Source organism: Lagenorhynchus albirostris, chromosome 15, assembly GCF_949774975.1.
Source record: "Lagenorhynchus albirostris chromosome 15, mLagAlb1.1, whole genome shotgun sequence".
NCBI classification, from domain to species: Eukaryota; Metazoa; Chordata; class Mammalia; order Artiodactyla; family Delphinidae; genus Lagenorhynchus; species Lagenorhynchus albirostris.
The window spans coordinates 82,542,318-82,557,693 of NC_083109.1; the positions used below are offsets into that span (position 1 = coordinate 82,542,318).

The window sequence follows — 15,376 nt, forward strand, 5'->3', positions numbered from 1 at the left end:
CTGGCCTAACAAGGAGACCCCTCTAGAGCCTTTGTCAGAGACCCAGATTTGAGCAAAGCAGCCAAGGGGCCCGACTTCCTGGCTGGTCCCAGCTCCACCACCCACCACCTGGGGGCCTTGGGCAAGTCACCGAGCCTGGAATCAGGAAAAGTGTGCCCTCCTGACTTGAAACTCCCCAGGTGGTATCCCACCGATTTCTGATCTGCTTTTCTCTGTGCAGACCACATACTACAGGATATTCAGAAGGACCATTTGTCCTGGGGACCAGACCTACAGAGCTACGAGCCAAGGAATTCTGAATCAACAAGGCATGTAAGGCCAGAACTTGGGCACAAGGCACATGCATCAATCATGGCTTCCAGTGGTAAGTGACTGAAATCCCAACACAACTTGGTCTTGCAAAAAGAGGGAACTTATTAGCGTCTACAGGTGAAAGGTGGCTTCAGGCATAGCTGTATCCAGGCACAGAAACAATGTTGTCAAGACTCACTGCTGTTGCAGCCCAGGACTGTTCTTTCCCCTCTGTTGGCTTCACTCTCAGGCAGGCCTGGTCCCCATGGTATCTTCATGGCCTTGCCAGCCCTGTGGAAGACGGTCTCTCTTGTCCAAGGGCTCAGCTAAAGTCTCAGGGCCAGTCACTGTGACCAGGAAGATGGATTGCATAATAAACTTGGGGATGAGGGGTGTCATCACTGCCCAATCCACAAGAAACGGTGGGGGGAGACCCCTAGAGGAAATTCGGAGTCATCAGAAGTCTATGGACAGCATGCTGGGAAAAGAAAAACATTAGGCATCCAACATGGAGTGAAGACAGGGACCCTGTCACTGTTCTGTGCTGTTTAGACGGATTGAGCCAATAGTTCATGGTTTGGGGTTTGTTCTCCCTGGTGGTCAGATTAGAGGAGTGGGCATTTGAGCTGAGCTGCCGAGAGTACAAGTTTGCCAGGTGGGCAAGGAGGGAAAAGCATTCCAAGCAGGGGGAGCAGCACAAGCAAAGCCATGAGGTGTGAAAATGCAAGGCACTTTCATAACCGGTGAGCCTCATCCTTGCAGGCATCATGCGGATGGCAGGGAGCACAGAGTGGGAAGAGCTTTCATCTGGAAGTCAGGCAGACTCAGGTGCAAACCCCAGCTCTGCCACCTGCTCTGTGAGATCTCAGCAGGTCCCTACCCCTCCCTGGGTTCTGGTTTCCTCCACAGGACACTGATGTGTGCTGGAGATTGAGTCCCTTATGTCACTACTGTTCTCTGTGAGCTTCCACTACCTGGGATATTTGCTGCCTTTACAGTGCCACCTGCTCTACCCACCCACCTCACACACACCCACAGCTGTCACCTGGGCCTTGCCTTCCCTGCTTTACTCCGTAATGCAAAAAACTACACTTCCCAAGCTCACTTGCCCTCTGGCTTCTGGGTAAGTTTGGTTAATAGGAGGCACTAGTGCATGAAAAGATGCTCAAAGTCACTAATCATTAGAAAAATACAAATCAACAATGAGATATCCCCTCACACCCATGAGGATGGCTGCTATTTAAAAAACAAACAGGGCTTCCCTGGTGGCGCAGTGGTTGGGAGTCCGCCTGCCGATGCGGGGGACGCGGGTTCGTGCCCCGGTCCGGGAAGATCCCACATGCCGCGGAGCGGCTGGGCCCGTGAGCCATGACAGCTGAGCCTGCGCGTCCGGAGCCTGTGCTCCGCAACGGGAGAGGCCACAGCGGTGAGACGCCTGCGTACCGCAAAAAAAAAAAAAAAAAATGGTTAAGGTGGTAAATTTTATGTTATGTGTATTTTATCCAAATATTTAAAAATTGGAAAGCAGGATGAAAGAAGCCAGGGTCTGTCCCCCCACTTCTCCACATGGTTCCTTTTCCTCCACGTCTCTGGCACCTGCTGCACAGTCGCTCCCTCTGCAGCCCCAGCTCCCGAGGGTCCGTGGTTCTTGCCGTGACTCCCCCTTCCACCAAATGGCTCCAGATCCCGGGGTCCAGTAAAACCACTTCCTCCCTTGGCCTCTCCAGTCCCAGGGATGGTTGTGGCTTCCTGCATTGCTAATCCATGAGTTGCCTCACTTTACCCTTTGGTTTCTCCACTCTCTAATCATTAGAGTAACCAACAAATTCACTCTTTTTAAAAATACCCAGGTGGTTTCTCTTTCTAACTGGGATTGTCTGTTACACAACCTAATGAATGGCTCACGTGGCAGGCGTGGGCACAGGCCTCCCCGGCAGCAACTCCGGCAATCCCCACTGGCTGGGGTACACTGGGGGCCGAGGAAGTCCAGATGTTTGGTGCCTCTGGGACAATCTGTTCAACCAGGAACCAAACCTAAAACAGCCAGCCTGGAGTCTCAGCTTCTCTGGCAGGTGGGAACACATGAGGCAGACACTCCACGGGTGCAAAGGAGAAGTCAAAAGAAATCCACGGGACTTCCCAGGTGGTGCAGTGGTTAAGAATCCACCTGCCAGTGCAGGGGGCGTGGGTTCGAGCCCTGGTCCGGGAAGATCCCACATGCTGCGGAGCAACTAAGCCCATGTGCCACAACTACTGAGTCTGCGCTCTAGAGCCCACAAGCCACAGCTACTGAGCCCGAGAGCCACAACTACTGAAGTCCGTGCACCTAGAGCCTGTGCTCCGCAACAAGAGAAGCCACCGCAATGAGAAGCCCGCGCACCACGACGAAGAGTAGCCCCTGCTCGACACAACTAGAGAAAGCCTGCGCGCAGCAAGAAAGACCCAACGCAGCCAAACATAAATTTAAAAAAAAAAAGAGAGAAAGAAATCCACAAGCATCCTTCAGATGGTGGTTCTGTAAGTAGCTGCAGTGCTTCATTATTTACTCCTGCTTGCAGCGGACTCAAGCCTGGGCTGGGCCCTCCTCCAACCCCACCCCACCCCCGGGCCCTCTTGTGCCCTGGGCTGGCCGTGGCGACTCCCTGGGAGGTTGGTCCATGACCCCTCAAATCCTCCTACTTCTCAGATTGGCCCCTGGTTCAAGGTCTGCGATCCTGAGCTCATCTCCCTCCGGTCCCCAGGGCCACCCACACTGTCCCCCAGGGCAGCCCTTCTGCAAAGCCAGGAGAGAGAGGAAAACCTGCCCCACTCAGGTGGGCCGCGGCCCGGCCGGATCCTGATGCTTCTTGTTGAGAGCCGCCAGCCTGCCTCCCGGGCACAGGCAGACAGCATGAAGAGGCCTCCTCACTCTGGACCGGTCAGAGAGGCAGACAGCAAAGGTAAGACCCTGCCAGGCTGCCTCCCGCCCTCGCCACACCCAGTTTCACTCCCCATTTGTTCTGCAACACCGCCCAGCCCCCCACGCCACAAGCGGCTCGGAAATCTGGGAGGGTCGCCGTCGGCGCTCTGCACCAGGCCCTTCTCGGGAAGAAGTTGAGCATCGCCAATGTCCTCCTCCAGCCCCGAGCCCAGCACCTGTGGCCCCAGCACCACAGCGCCGCCCTGGCCCTCAGCCAGCCCTCAGCTCTGCACTGGGTGGGCTCCGGCCCCCTGGAGGCCCCTGCCGTGTTTACTGGGGGCAGAGCCAGGAAACAGCCGCCCTGAGCGCCACCTCCTCTTGGGGCTGAGTCCGCTGGGTGCCAGAGACCACAGGCCTTGCCCGGTATTCACGGATCCAAACTCAGCGGGTGTCCGAACCTTGTCAGGCCCCATGGGAAACCCAGCCCTGGCCACCCCCTGAGCAGGAGGCTGAGCTCCCCTCCTCTGCTCCCACCTTGGCCCATAAAATAGAAACTGCTTTCACTTCCACCTCCCAGGAAGACTGTGGGAGAAGCACCCACCCGGCTCTCCCTTTTCCATCCCTGTCATGGTGGACAAGTGACCGCCGTGATCGATTGTCAAGGGCGGGGCTGGTGCTACCATGAATCAAAGACCACCCTCTGCCCGCTCACCCTGGGCAAGGGCCTGGTGGACGGGGAAGAAGGGACAGTCCTTCCTGCCTCTCACGTGGGGTGGCAGCCCCCTCCTCTGCCAGCCCACGCACCTGGGCAGCAGGACCTGGCCTTCCGCTCTGGCCCCCCCGTGTAGTAGTGCGGACCCGACTCCCCTCACTGGCCCAGCTGGAGTCTAGGTGGCAGGGGTAGGTGGAGGAAGTCAGGCAAGGAGCAGGGAACCCCCTTCCGGTTTCAGAACTCTTAGGGGCCTAATTCCCCTCTCTGGTCTCAAACTGTGCTTTTATTCTTTGCACAAAAGAATAACAAGTGGCCTGGAGTCGGAAACCGTTTGCTCTTTGGCTGCAGCAGCATTGTTCTCTGCTTGGGGGTCTAGCTGGTGTCAGGGTGGGATGGACAGACAGAGGGGCGAGCCCGCGGTGGGCCACCTGCAGCCCTCTGCTCCAGCCCAGAGCATCCTAGTCTCTTTTTAGAACCTTCCTTGGGGCTGAGACAGCAGAAGAGAACAATTTGTCGTCTTGTGCCTGGGCTTAACCCATTAGTCTTTGTTCAGACAATCTCTTTAGACCTTAAATAAAGGATTCAGCTTCTTCCCAAAGAGCTGAGGACAGCAGGAAAGGCAGAGGCTGTTCAGGAGATTCTTCACAGTAAAGAAGGAAGTGACCTTGGGCATCCTGTGTTTGGGGACAGTGTCAGGAGTTTATAAATATTCCCTCTTTCCATTGAGATAACCTCCCAGCTCAGCTGTACTGTGATAATGCTGACAATGGACCTCTTCTGGCCCCCTGGTCTGTCTACCAATTGACTGACACTTAGAGGGTGTAATGGGTTGGATGGTGTGTCCCCCAAAATTCATAGCCACCCAGAACCTCAGAAGGTGACCTTACTTGGAAACAGGGTCTTTGCAGATGTAATTATTAAGGTTAGAGTTGAGATCATACTGAATCACGAGGTGCCCTAATCCAGTGAGAGTGTCCCTACAACAGAGACTGACCACCTCAGAAACAGGGGGCCTGGCTTCCAGGCCAGGAACACCTCGGTAAAGGAACTTGCAGACCCTCATCCACCCGTTCTTCTCTGCCCGTGCCCACCCATCCCCATGAGGGTCAGGATGCCCCCAAGCCCTTCCTCCTCTGGGCGCACCCCAAGTCCCTGCCAACGGGCTGCCCCGCCTAGTAGTCAGCAAACTCAGTGCAACTGGTACAGCCCGGGAGACCTAAGGACAGAGCAGGGTGCCTGCCGCCGGCACCCTTTCTCTAGCCAGAAGCGACTCCCAGTTATTCACAAGCAGAATACCTCTTAAAGCAAGCCTGACGATTACTTTGCAGCCCTTAACTTCATGAAGCGTTTAGACTTCCTTGGTTTAATGAATTTATGTGAAAATCTGGTTCTCCAAATCTGTGCATCCTCCTAAAAATAGTAATTCCGATCTCAGTGTGTTTTTCACAGTGTCGCCCCTTTGACACTAGCGATATTCTAAGCTTCATGAATTCCTTTAGTAACATGACATTCAACAGTTAGGTGGGATGTGTGGCACCCACTGCCATGCCTGACGCAAAATAAGCTCACAAAAGATATTTCTCGCTTGAAAGAAATGCAGTAAGGCATGGTGTTCTCTTGTCTCTGCAGTTACCGCAGTGCAATTCTGACTCTACCCCTGTGGAGTTAGCACAAGTTTCACAGGTTCAAGGGTACAGTCCCCAACGAGACTGCACCCACTTCAGACACCAGCCACACTTTGGAGGCCCCCAGGCCACCCACAATTCTGATCAAGTGGCCACAAATCTGGAAGGTTTTCACAACCCCCATCAGGTTCAACTATTTGCTAGAATGACTCACAGGGCTCAGGTAAGTGCTGTCCTTCTGGTTACAGTTTCATTATAAAGGATCCAGCCAAGTGAAGAGGCCCCATGGCGAGGCCTGGGAGGATCTTCTGTTCCCTCTCCTCGTGAGGTCTGGGTGTGCCGCCCTCCAGCATACCCATGTGTTCAACAGTCGGGAAGCTCCACCAAGTGTCAGGGCCCAGAGCTTTTATTGGGGTTTCACTGTAGGTAGGACTCGTTGAATCACTGGCCAGGTGACTGAACTCAATCTCCAACCCTCCTACCCCATCCTACCCCCAAAGTCTGGCTTGTTTCTTAGTCCATTCATGCTACTGTAACAAAATATAGACTCTCTGTATAAACGGTATAGTCTATATTTTGTTATAGACTGGGTGGCTATAAACAGCAGTCTGTAACACCATAGACTGGGTGGCTTATAAACAACAAACATGTATTTCTCACAGTTCTGGAGGCTGGGAAATGTGGGATCATGGCACCAGCAGATTTAGTGTCTGGTGAGAGCCTGCTTCCCGGTTCACAGATGGCCATCTTTTCACTGTGTCCTCATATAGCCAAAGGGGCTACGAAGCTCCCTGGGGTCTCTTTTATAAGGTCACAGTCCGATTCATGAGGGCTCCACCCTCATGACCTAATCACCTCCCAAAGGGCCCACCTCCAAATACCATCAGATTGGGGGTTAGAATTTCAACACGTGAATCTGGGGGAGACAAAAACATTCAGATTGTAGCAGGCTGACATCACCTGGCTCAAGGACCCAGCCTGCTAGTCCCGTGGTTGGTCTCTATGTTGTGGCCACCCCCATCCTGAGTCGTCTCAATAACCTAAACTTAGTTGTGGGCCTAGGAGTCCACCATGTATAACAGGCACTCCTATCACTCAGGGAATTCCAAAGACTTAGAAGCTCCCTCCCAGGAACCAGTCACACTCTTTATTACACAAGAGCTCAGATCTTGAGTGATTATTTTAATAGGAGGTGCCACTGAACACAACACCTGAGTTCTCAGATTCTGATGGCCACTCTCTAAATGTATCTGAGTTAATCCCACAGCCCCATGTGGCAGCACCTTCCAAGAAATGCCATTAGATAAAAACTATCAAAAGATATTCTGATCTATATCCCATCTATGACTCTCGAAGAATGTCACACATGGATGCTTCTTCATATACCTTTTCCTGTCTTTTGGCATTTAAACCCTCCTCACCAAAGCTGCCCAGGCTCCTCTCTCCACTCCCTACTGCTGACTCCAAGAATTCAGCCCTGGGACTCGCCGGGTGGTCCAGTGGTTAAGACTCCGCACTCCCATTGCAGGGGGCCTGGGTTCGATCCCTGGTCAGGGAACTAGATCCTGTAACCAAGATCCTGTGTGCTGCAACTAAGACCCGGCACAGCCAAATAAATAAATAAATAAAAGAATTCAGTCCTGACCTGGGCCCCAGTAGCTCTCAATGTTTCCCCTCCTCCCCCAGGAAATAAGCTGAGCTACAAAGACCATGCCTCCAATTTCATGAAAGAAAGGAAGAAACTTTCCAAGCTGTGATGGTTAATTTAATGTGTCAACTTGACTGGCTATGGGATGCCCAGATTAAACATTCTTTCTGGGTGTTTCTGGATGAGATTAGCACTTGAATCAGTGGGATGGTCCTCCCCAAAGTGGGTGGGCCTCATCCAATCCACTGAAGCCTGAATAGAACAAAAGACCGAGGAAGGAGGGATCCACCCCTTTTCAGTAAGAATTTCAAAGTTTGAACCAAAAGGGCTGCTGATGAGCACTTGATTCCTAAGAACCAGATACCCCTCCTCCCCCACTGGTTCCCTGGGCTCTTTGGATTTCAGGGGCAATTCATTTGAATTCCTGTTTCTAACCAACTCTGTTTCCTGAATTTCTAAGCAATCCAGGTGCCCACTACTTGGAATGAAAAGGAGAGCATGTGTGTCTGCCTGGCCTGATCATGAACTGTAGTCTTCAGACGGGAGGTGATGCTTCTAGGCGTTCCCGGGTCATTCTCAACTGACCTCACCTGAGGACAGATGCAGTGAAGGGCACCCTTCCCTGCCCAGGGCCCTCCTCACAGACACCCCCAATTGTTTTTCTACAGCACTGTTTTGCCTTGGGGCGGGGTCAACACAGAGCTCCTGTCCGGGAAGCCGTGGTGTAGAGAAAGGATGGTAAGTTCCAATCCAGCCTCCAGAACTCACTGGGTAATCCTGGACATGTTATTGGATTTGCTGAGCTATTTCTCTGCCCACAAATTGGGGGCAGGAGGGACTCCCTTGCTCAGGCGTCCCACAGGCTGCCGTGAGAACCCCAGACATCAACCGTGCAGCAGAGACCGTGCCTCTGGGCGCCCTTCCCACCCCTTGCTCTTCTTCAAGAAGTCTCCCTCCTCGGGGCAGATTCCATGCCCCGCCCCCAGAACGTCAGCTTGCGGTGCCACTGGCACCCTCCAAGTCCAGGGTCCCAGTGGGGTGAGCCCCACCCACTGCTGAGCCCGACCCTGTCACTGGTGGCCGTGCTCCCATCCCCAGCTCAGAGAGGTAAACTCTACTCCTGTCCCCCACCTCCTCTCTGTGGAGGCAGAAGGAGCGTGGTGAAAGGGTCCCCAATCCCTCGGGTTTTCAGGGATCCTCCAAGCCATGCTGTGATGCTTAACTGCCAAATAGGAGAGGAGAAACAAATGACGTTTATTCTCCCATCCCCAGATCTCCCGACCCCATCCTGAGCGTTCTGAGTGGAAACCAGACCCCGTGGGTGCCCAGCCAGGATCAGTTTGGCAGAAGTACCTGGAGTGTGAGAAACTAATAAGATCCATTCAACTTGAAGGCTAATTTTATATGACTGTGTCCATTTTTCCCCCAAGAAATTTCACACCTTGACACAAACGAGGAGATTCTAAGAAAGAGAAATTTAATGTAAGTAGCATTTCCAACCATGGAGGGGTATATGGAAATGGGCCTTTTTCTCTGTGACCAGTGGCCTCCTGCGATACATGAAAGGAAGACCGCTCCCCCAACATGGTGTCCCTCCCACGACAATAAAGCCCCAAGTTGGCTCATCTCACAAGGACCTTGTACATCTGATGGCGTCTTTTGAAGGCAGGTCAGTGAGAATGATACCTGAGCTGCAACTTAGCTGGCATTACCTGGCATACAGTGAGTGCCCAATAAATGCTGGCTGGCTGGCTGGCTGGATGGATAGATAAGTGAGTGAGTTATTCAACAGTCCCATCACAAGCCAACATTCATTAAAGCCTTTCCATAACAATCTAGACATAGAAGAGTTGTTTGTGGAAAGGCAAGAACCGAATTTGCAAACCCTCCTGTTTACTTCACAATAATTCATGCTCACCTGCGTCTAATAAAATATGGAAGCAATTCTACAGGAATGTTTTGTGCTTTAGCGATTCATTTAACTATTTCCTCCAGGGGGCAAGTCATAAATCCTCATCCAGATGTGTGGGGAGTTCCATGAATAAATCTGCAAATATCAAGATGAGATGCTCCCCCCTGACCCCCGGCCACACGAGTTCTTGCTAACGGAAGCATGAAAGTGGAGACCAGCGGAAGTCATTCTGGCCTCTGCTCCCAGTCACGGTCCCCAAGCCCAAAGCTCCCCGTGCCTGACCCCCCTACTGCAGTGACCTGAAACGGCTAATGGAGCTGAGTGCCCAAGGCACTTTCTTCAAGGAACTTTCCTCTGTCAAGTCCATGCCCGGCGCTTGGCAGGACCTCAGAGAGATGAGATGCTCTCCACCCCATCAGCCCTAATTCGAGAACACCAGGAAGGAGGCTCAGGTGCCACAGCTGCTGCCACTGTCCCTGCAGACCCCAACCACGGCCCTTCACTGGGCTGAGTCCGCCTGCGTCAGCTGCCCCCCAACTCCTTGCAGATTCAAGAACCGATGAATACAGATAGCAACACCTGCCCGGAGCTGCCTGGCGTTCCACTCACGTCCTGATTTTCTGGGTCACCAATTTTTTTAATTAAACTTTTAATTTTGAAATAGTTGTAGATTCTCATGCAGTTAAGAAAGATCCCCAAGTCCCAATTCTTCCTCAATTCTTCCTCCCCTGCCCCTGTCCCCTGTGGTAATATCTTGCAAAATAGTAGTACAATAGTGAGTCACCAATTTTTTAAAATGTCACATCCCATGTCTATTTCCTAATGTGTGATAAGAAGTATATTTTCACCCAGTGGAGGCTCTTGTCTCCCCGTTCCCACTCCCAAACCTATTTGACTTCACCACCCAATTATTTCCCACTTTGATAAAGAGCACAGTGTACACAGCCCCACATTCAGGATTTCTCTCCCTCTTCCTTGCATTTTCTCACTTTTTTTGGTGGGGGGCCAAAACAGTCCTGAATCCACCCACTTGTCACTCTCTGGACCACAATGACCCTGGCATTAGCCCCTGTCAACGCTCTTCAGCAGAACCAGCTAAAGAATTTGTAGGGCCCAGTGAAAAATGAACGTACAGAGCCCCGTGTTCAAAAACTATTAAGAGGGACTTCCCTCGTAGTTCAGTGGTTAAGAATCCACCTGCCAATGCAGGGGACACGGGTCAAGCCCTGGTCAGGGAAGATCCCACATGCCACGGAGCGACTAAGCCCATGCACCACAACTACTGAGCCCACGCACCACAACTACTAAAGCCTGAGCGCCTAGAGCCCGTGCTCCGCAACAAGAGAAGCCACCACAATGAGAAGCCCGCGCACCAAAACAAAGAGTAGCCCCCGCTCGATGCAACTAGAGAAAGCCTGCACGCAGCAACGAAGACCCAAAGCAGCCAAAAATAAATAAATTAATTAATTAAAAAAAAAACTATTAAGAATTTCATTATGGCAGCAGCACAGCATTACACCAAGCTCGGGGCACTGGTCCCACACCCACAAAGCCCCCCCTGCCCCGCACGGCTGTCGACAAAAAGTTGGGCTTGTTAATTTGATGCAGGAAGAGTGAACACACACCATGGGGAACCCTGGGGCATCTCAGTCAGGACCTCTTACAGGACTTGGGCTTCTGTCATATGATCTGGGGGAGGGTTCAGGGAATCAAGCCTTCACTCTGGGTTAGATGCTATCAGGAATGAGGGGTGGTGCTATGATTGGGCATCTTAATAATTCTTATATAGAAGGTAAGAAGGACGGGACAAAGCTAGAACTGTGATAAGTTTAAAAAGAAAAAAAGAGTCACGTTAGCCAGGATGGGAGATGTTTGGTTGATTTTGCGGTTTGGATGATGTCCATGTTTTGTCTGTGTTCAGACGTGATTTCAGAAGAGTCTTGTTGCTGTCTCAACCCATCGTGGTCACAGAGTGGCTTTGTCTGAGGTTGGTGATCCGTGAAATTGTTTATGTCCAACAGGAAAATGCCTTTTTCTCTTTCTCACCCGTCATCTCCGGCTCAGCTGCCTGCAAGAGCCCGCACTTGCCTCTCCATCTTCACGCTCTTCTCCACACAGCAGCCAGAGTGATCCTGTTAAATCGTAAGGCAGATCATAGCTCTCCTCTGCTGAAACTTCCAGTGGTCTCTGAGTGAGTTGAACTGTGTCCAAGTCCTAACCCCCAGTATCTGTGAATGTTAACTTAGTTGGAAATAGGGCCTTGCAGATGTAATTAAGTTAAAGATCTCAAGATGCTATCATATTGGATTTAGGTTCTAAATCCAATGACTGGTATCCTAATATAAAAAAGGTACAGAGTATAACTGAATCACTTTGCTGTACAGCAGAAATTAACACAACATTGTAAATCAACTATACTTCAATAAAACGTTTTAAATTTCTATTTCTTTCTTTAAAAAAAAAAAGAGGGCACAGAGCACACACACAGAGAGAATAGCAGGTGTAGACGGAGACAGACTTTGGAGGGATATAGCAACAGCCAAGGAGCACCTGGGCCCACCAGAAGCTGGGAGAGGCAGGGAAGGCTGCCCCCAACCCAGATTCTTTGCAGGGACCATGGCCAATACCCTGATTTTGGACTTCTGACCTCCAGAGCTATGAGAAAATACATTTCTGTCTTAAATCACCAAGTTTGTGGTACTTTGTTGCCACAGCCCTAGAAAATGAACAGTCCCTTACTGCAATTAGAAAAGAACTTCAATCCCTTCCCCCGACCGCCAACCCCCGTGGGACCTTCTTCTCTCCAAACTCTTTCACACACAACTTCTCCCATTGGCCCCCACGCTCCAGCCACACCTGCCTAACTTTTCCTCCATCGCACTGGCCCTTTGCACATGCTGTGCCCGCTGCCTGGCATCCACCCCTCTGATCTTTCTTTTTTTTTTTAATATTTATTTATTTGGCTGCATCAGGTCTTAGTTGCGACATGCAGGATCTTCGTTGCGGTGTGCGGGATCTTTAGTTGCTGTGTGCAGGATCTTTAGTTGAAGCATGCGAACTCTTAGTTGCGGCACGTGGGATCTAGTTCCCTGACCAGGGATTGAACCTGGGGCCCCTGCATTGGGAGCACGGAGTCTTAGCCACTGGACCACCAGGGAAGTCCTTGCACCCCTCTGATCTTTGCACAGCTGGTCCTGGTCATCATTTCGGTCTCCATGCAGAGACCACATCCTCTGGGAGGCCTTCATTAACTTCCTTGATTAAAATAACACTCCCCTGCCTGCTACTTACCCTCTATCCTGTTGCTGATTTAATTTCCTCTTGACACTGCAATTCTATCATTTATTGGTTCACGTCTGTTGTTTGTCTCCTCCCCCGACGTGCGGGCTCCATGGAGTTAGGAACATCCCTCGTCTCCCAGCTTATTTTTATTGAACAAACACACGTATCATGTGTACTGTATGCCAGGCACTCGGCCAAATGCTTTAAAAATGTTACCTCATTTAACTTTTGTGAATAAGATATTTTACAGATGAGGAAACCGAGGCACAGAGAGTTTAAGTCACTTGCCGAAGGTCACACAGCTTGTCAGTGGTGGAGGTACCCAGAGTCGATGAGCTTAAAGCCTCTGCTCGACACAGAAGACTTCAGTCAGTGTCTGCCAGATGGGTGGATGTCCCCTGAAGAGTGAGCACCAGCCCCTCACCGGTAACCTACCAGGTGGGAGGGAGAGGGACCTGTGTCTGCACCTCACCCACTGCTCCCAGTAAGGCTCAGGGGTGAGTGAGGGAGAAAAGAGCAGCACTGTGGAGGGTTCTAGAACAGCTCCTAGCCCCCCAGGTATGGGATGCCTCCCAGGGTGTCAGGCTCCTCTCTGTTCCCACGCCCCTCTCACCTACATCTCTCCAAAGTGCCCTCTGCCCAGCTACCTGTCCACCTGGGCCCTGAGCTCCTGCGGAAGGGAGTCCAGCGTTCACCAGCAGTTCCTGCACCAGCCCCTCAGTGCCCTGTGACCCCTGCTCTGTGACCCTGCCTCCAGCTGATCAAGCCCACCACGTCCTGGAGCTGCTTCGGCAACCAGGCCCCCAAGGGTCATCCAGGGCCTGGGCCCTGGGCCGTAGTCCACCTTCCTCCAGCCACAGCGCCTGGGGGTGTCTGAAGAAGGGGGTGTCTTCTTCTCTGTGCTCTGGCACTTTCTGGCATGTTTTACATGATATTAGCACTTTGGTGTATTGGTCATCACTCCCAGGAAGCAGAAAGGAAGTGAGTGGATAGAGAAATACATTTTGTAAAAAGGAGAGGGAGGGCTTCCCTGGTGGCGCAGCGGTTAAAAATCTGCCTGCCAATACAGGGTACACGGGTTCAAGCCCTGGTCTGGGAAGATCCCACATGCCGCAGAGCAACTAAGCCCGGGTGCCACAACGACTTAGCCTGTGCTCTAGAGCCTGTGAGCCACAACTACTGAGCCCACATGCCACAACTACTGAAGCCTACACGTGCCTAGAGCCCGTGCTCCACAACAAGAGAAGCCACCGCAATGAGAAGCCCGCACACCGCAACAAAGAGTAGCCCCCGCTCACCGCAACTAGAGAAAGCCTGCGCACAGCAATGAAGACCCAGTACAGCCAAAAATAAATTAAATAAATTTTCAAAAAAAGGGGAGGGAGAAATGGAGGGGAAGCATCATCGGAAACGAGGATGTGAGCGCCGCCCGGGGAAGAAACTGGAGGTGGGCACGGCTGGACGTGAGGGAGAGAAAGGAAAATTATGCTTTCACCCCAAGCCCCAGAGGAGAAGAAACTGCTCCCGAGGGCCCGGCCGGCCACTTCCAGGGCCTCAGCGACCCTTCCGGCTGGAGGCCTCGTGGTCAGCCCAGTTCATGATTCATAGATCAGCGGTGAGTTTTTATTTTCAGGTTAAAAAAAAAACATAATAGAATAACTATCTGGTTCCTTAGACAACTCCTTTTCCTCAGCGGTTCTCTCGGGCCCTAGAAGGCTGTAAACAGAGTTTATGGCTGCCCCTGGGTTTCCTTTAAGGTCTTCGGAGCTTCTGTTTCCTGCTGGCTGAGAGGTGGAATTGAAAGCAAGCTCTCAGCCACGAGCAGCCTCTGTCTCCAGAGGCATCTGATGCCGCTGATTCCACACTAACGGGAGGCACTTCTAGATAAAGTTTTCCACCCGCCTGGTCCGTAGGAAAACCTACTACCAAAACATCCACCTGCCTGTTCTAGATCGAAAGAAGTATTTCCCACGTCTTCTAATCAGCATCCTCCACAAGCAATCAGGATCCGGGAAAGAGAGGTCTGATTCAGGAAGCTTCCCTGGATTAAAATGAGAGTTCTCCTCCACCTCTCTTAAAATTACATCCGTCATATGCGTTACACTTCACTATTTACAAAGCAGTTTTGCAAACATGTTTTCACCTGGCTTTCACGTGTCTTCTAGGGTGAAAACTCACTCGGGAAGCTTTCCTGACATGACCCCAGCCCCCCTCTGTGAGCGAGGGAGTGGGGGTAGCCTCGATGGGCGGGTCTGAGTCCAGGGCCACTTTGGAGCCCGTTTGCTAGCGGGAAGGTCACTGTTATCTAAGGACTCACACGTCCCTAGGACTCACCTCTCTCCTTTGACTTGTGATCGTGGTGAACCTAGGGAGTGATGAGACTCAGGCCCGGCCAACCCTCCTCCCTGGCCCCCTCCTCCTCCTCCCATGCGGATGTAACAGAGGGCTGGGCTGGCCACCCCCACCCTCTTCTCTCATGAGGCAGCGAGGTGCTCAGTCCAGACCAGATGGGTCTTAGGGTCTGGGGGCCGATATGGTCTGTCTTGTTCTCTGCCTCTCTCTGATTGCATCTTCTGGGGCTGACAGATATGAATAATTGGTCTTTTGTCCCAAATTCCTGGACCTTAGGAAAGAGGGGGCTCCATAGGATCCAGCTTGGATCACAAAGTTTCCACACCAGGATTTGGGACCCAAGTCAAGAGACACTTCCTTACTCAGGGACCATGTCAGGGAGGAGGACATTGACAAGGCCAGATGAGGGCATTGCTGATGTATCAGTCAGGAAAAGTTAGGTTATGCTGCTGTAACAAACAGCCCCCAAAATTTCAGTGGGAAAGAAAAAGAGAGGGAGAAAAGAAGGAAGGGAGGGAGGGAAGAAGGAAGAAAGAAAAAAGAGAGAGGGAGGGAGGGAGACAGGGAGAGAGGCTGGTTTCTCATCATCTTCATTGTTAGCTGCAGGTCAGCTGTGGTTTTTCTCTCTGTCCTCTTTATTCTAGGACCAAGGCTA

The 15,376-nt window shown here is 51.8% G+C and overlaps 1 long non-coding RNA gene across 1 annotated transcript; it reads left to right on the forward strand.

Moving 5' to 3' along the window:
* The first annotated feature begins 3,021 nt into the window (after nucleotides 1-3,021).
* LOC132506042 (uncharacterized) lies at nucleotides 3,022-8,959 on the forward strand. The gene is made up of 3 exons (XR_009535686.1): nucleotides 3,022-3,230; nucleotides 7,844-7,913; nucleotides 8,448-8,959. It is a non-coding gene; the product is annotated as an uncharacterized LOC132506042 (long non-coding RNA).
* The last annotated feature ends 6,417 nt before the right edge of the window (nucleotides 8,960-15,376 follow it).